The 4417-nt window shown below is 46.6% G+C and overlaps 1 protein-coding gene across 3 annotated transcripts in view; it reads right to left on the bottom strand.

Moving 5' to 3' along the window:
- Window positions 1–4417, bottom strand: part of TBCD (tubulin folding cofactor D) — a 163258-nt gene that overhangs the window by 156985 nt on the left and 1856 nt on the right. The window lies entirely within an intron of this gene.

Raw genomic sequence — 4417 nt, 5'->3', positions numbered from 1 at the left:
GCGCCTGGGTGGCTCAGTTGGTTAAGCGACTGCCTTCGGCTCAGGTCATGATCCTGGAGTCCCGGGATCGAGTCCCGCATCGGGCTCCCTGCTCGGCGGGGAGTCTGCTTCTCCCTCTGACCCTCCTCCCTCTCATGCTCTCTGTCTCTCATTCTCTCTGTCTCAAATAAATAAATAAAATCTTTAAAAAAATAAAAATAAAAAAATAAAAAAGATGTACTTATTTATTTTTATAGAGAGAGCATGTGAGAGAGAGCCCAAGCGGGAGGGGGAGAGGGAGAGAGAATCTCAAGCGGACTGAGCGCAGAGCCCAACACAGGGCTTGATCTCACAGCCCTGAGATCAGGACCTGAGCATAAACCAAGAGCTGGTCACTTAACCCAACTGCACACTTAGGCACCCCTCCACAAAGGTAACTTTGAACTTTTTTTTTTTAAGTAGGCTCCACGACCAGTGTGGAGCCCAACATAGGACTTGAACTCACAACCCTGAGATCAACACCTGAGCTGAGATTAAGAGTTGGACACTTAACTGATGAGCCACCCAGGCACCCCTGAATATGTTTTAAAGAATGAAAATGTATAACCACAGATAAAGAGATCAAGCTAGCATTATTTACAAACTATATATTTACTGCTTTGAAAACACAAAAGAAACTAAAAAGCTAGTGAAGTATTTAATTACACAACTTTAAACATTACACCCAGTTAAAGAAGCCGGTCACAAAAGTCCACGTACTGTCTACTCCATTATGTGAAATGCTCAGAATACACAAATCCAGAGACAGAAAGCAGATTAGCGGTTGCCAAGAACTGGAGGGAGAGTGGGGTGACTGCTGATGGACATGGGCTTCTTCTGGGGGTGAAGAAATGTTCAGGAATTAGTGGTGATGGCTGCACAACCCTGTGATATACCAAAAACCAATGAAGTATACACATAAAAGGGTGAACTCCGTGGCGTGCAGGTTATACCTCACCACATTAGCACAAGCAGCTTTCATCCCAGAGCAAAACTGAACATACCACTTAGGGCAAATGAAGCGTTCCCCGGAAGGGATGTGAGCACCCCAGATAAAGGAAGGGCTTCATTCTGCCATGTGGAACATCCTCAACCAACTCACATGCTCCCAGAGAAAATCTGCCCATCCACTCACCACACTGCCTGACAGAATCCTCTCAGGAGAGGTTTAGCTGGAAACACTCCAACATAAAATAGAAGCAGAGGAACCCCCATCTACATCCATTCAGTCTTAAATATGGACAGAACCAATAACATGAAAAGACCAAATTACAAAGAAAAGCTGACTCCAGAGGAAAGAGGTGAACTCAGGGAAGAGCAGAGAACAGCCAGAACTAGACCAAGAGATTAAGAAAGACAGCACAGCCATTCCACAAGAATAGAGACCAGAAAAGCAGATCATTCCACATGCTTATCTCAGTAACCCTCACCACCCCCAAGATGCAATAAAACGAAAATAAAGTGATACAAATACACAAAGGAACAGAGAAGAAAAAAACAACAGCCAAGAGATGTCAGCCGTGACTTAGAAACCGGACAGCGGCAGGGAAGCCACGGTAACTGGAGCAGCCCAGCAAGGAGTCAGAGCTGAGGAGCCAGGAACGGCCCCGGGCAGGACACAGCAAGAGCTGAAAACAGGAGGAGTGCTCTAGGGTCTCCCAGCCACAGCCCCTTTTAGGCAGAAGACCAGAGGTTTCTCTAGAGTAGTGAACACCATAGCCATTAGCCACATTTGGGGTTTTTTTTATTTAAGTCAAATAAAATTTTAAATTCAGTTCTTCAGTCATACTAACCATATTTCAAGTGCTCAGCAATCCCACGTGGCTAGTGGTGCCCTTACCAGACAGCACAGATCTAGAACATTCCGTCATCACACAAAGCTCTACTGGACAGAAGTGCTCTGGAGAGGGTAGGTCCAAGAGGAAGCCAGGACACATCTGACAACTGCTACGCAGTCACCTCCTGATTCAACAAGGAGTAGGCATTCCAGGCTAGGAGGCCCACGGCGGGACCCTCCCCAACAGGGCCCCAGCGCCCAGCAGCTAGCCATGTGCTCCCCAGACAGGAACATCCGACCCATAAGACGACTTCGAAAAATACCAAACCAAGGACAAGAGCACTTAGATAGTAAAAACAATGGACAAAATAAATTCAAGAACATCTTCCACATGCAAAACAAAGATCAAAAAGCAAAACTATGTGGGAAAAGCTAAGGGACCCAGAGGAGTGATCCCTCCAGTGATCACTCCTGGAAACTTAACATCCAGTTCACAGGGACATCAGAAAGAGAAAGCAGAAGCAGAGAAATGACCAATAACACACCAAAAGTCCACTGCACCAAAGGATGTAAGTCTTCAGGTTAAAACTGTCCAGCTAATGCCCAGCATAAGAGAAAAGGCCCAGAGCAATTCACACTCTTATAAGACATCAGTTTCTGGAAACTTTCAGCAACAAAAAAGTCTCCTGAAAAAGAAACTTGGATTTGGTAACAGTGGATGAGAGAACCATGCCTTCTGTCTTCAGCCAGCCAAGCTATCAACCAAGTACGAAAATGCATTTATTCTGGGGGTACCTGGGTGGCTCAGTTGATTAAGTGACTGCTCAGGTCATGATCCTGGATCATGAGGATCCAGTCCTCATGAGGGACTGAGTCCCGCATCGGGCTCCCTGCTCGGCGGGGAGTCTGCTTCTCCCTCTGACCCTCTCCCCTCTCGGGCTCTCTGTCTCTCATTCTCTCTCGCAAATAAATAAATAAAATCTTTAAAAAAAAAAAAAAGAGCGCCTGGGTGGCTCAGTCGGTTAAGCAGCTGCCTTCGGCTCAGGTCGTGATCCTGGAGTCCCGGGATCGAGTCCCGCATTGGGCTCCCTGCTCAGCAGGGAGTCTGCTTCTCCCTCTGAACCTGCCTCCTCTCATGCTCTCTATCTCATTCTCTCTCGCAAATAAATAAATAAAATCTTTAAAAAAAAAAAAAAGGGCGCCTGGGTGGCTCAGTCGGCTAAGCGGCTGCCTTCGGCTCAGGTCGTGATCCTGGAGTCCCGGGATCGAGTCCCGCATCGGGCTCCCTGCTCAGCAGGGAGTCTGCTTCTCCCTCTGACCCGCTTCCCTCTCGGGCTCTCTGTCTCTCATTCTGTCTCAAATAAATAAATTAAAAAAGAGAGAGAGAGAGAGAGGGCGCCTGGGTGGCTCAGTTGATTAAGTGACTGCTCAGGTCATGATCCTGGAGTCCTGGGATCCAGTCCCGCATCGGGCTCCGTGCTCAGTGGGGAGTCTGCTTCTCACTCTGACCCTCCCCCACCTCATGCTCTCTCGTTCCTTCTCTCAAATAAATAAATCTTTTAAAATAAATAAATAAATAATAAAACCAAATTGGAGTAATTCTGTAGGTCTAAAAAAAAAAAAGAAAGAAAAAGAAAATGCATTTCTTCTGCCTGAGACAGGTGAGAATTCAGAAAGCTTACCTTCTACAAAACCTGGTGGTTACCTGAAGAAGAAAAAAACAGCACACACAGCACCAGCCCACTTTTTAAAAGGCACATATGTGTACGCTAAAGCTAACCCCCATTGCCTCACATGGTAACATGTTTGACGTTTCAACAGCCCTGTGGGGCAGGTAGTGCTAATAATCCCCATTTTACAGGTGAGGAAACCCAGGCCAGAGCAGCTAAGTGGTGGCACTGGGTATGCAAATCCAGGCAGTCTGGCCTGGGTCTCATGCACCTAACCCCCACCCTGCGCTGCTTTTCAATTTAAGCTACTATTGCTACCTTCCTCCTTCCTAATTTCACTGCCAGGAGTGTTACTTTTGCAGACAGAAAAAAGAAAAAAAAATTATCAGTATGAAACAGGTCAAAAAGAAACAATGAGAAAAGAAACAAAAAACCACTCCTCTTATACTAAGTTAAGGAAACCCAAGCCTCACTGTCTGCATCTATAAAACAGAGCTGACCATAGATTATATATGATCTATATGAGGATTAAATGGTGACCCCCGTAAAGCACTTGGTTCTAACAAAATGTGCCTGGAAAACAAACTGATTAAAATACACACGATGAGCAAAAAAGAGGTTCTTAAGTAACAGCAAGGAAGAAAGAAGCTCAAATCCATCTGCCCACAGCCTAGAGCAACATTTAGAACTCCTAGGACTATCCCAGTCCACTGGCATTAAGTGGCCCTGCTAGCAAATAAGAACTGGGCACTTCATCCTGACACCCTCTGCTGGCAAATACAAAGAGACACACACCCCAGCACCACACACCAAGGCCTCTGTGAGCATCTGTAAGTGAACGATCAAAACCCAAATCACTGGGGCGCCTGGGTGGCTCAGTCGGCTAAGCGACTGCCTTCGGCTCGGGTCACGATCCTGGAGTCCCGGGATCGAGTCCCGCGTCGGGCTCCCT

This window comes from Neomonachus schauinslandi, chromosome 15 (genome assembly GCF_002201575.2).
Source record: "Neomonachus schauinslandi chromosome 15, ASM220157v2, whole genome shotgun sequence".
Classification (NCBI taxonomy): Eukaryota; Metazoa; Chordata; class Mammalia; order Carnivora; family Phocidae; genus Neomonachus; species Neomonachus schauinslandi.
The sequence above is the reverse complement of the archived record's forward strand: the minus strand, read 5'-3'. Positions and strand labels throughout refer to the sequence as shown.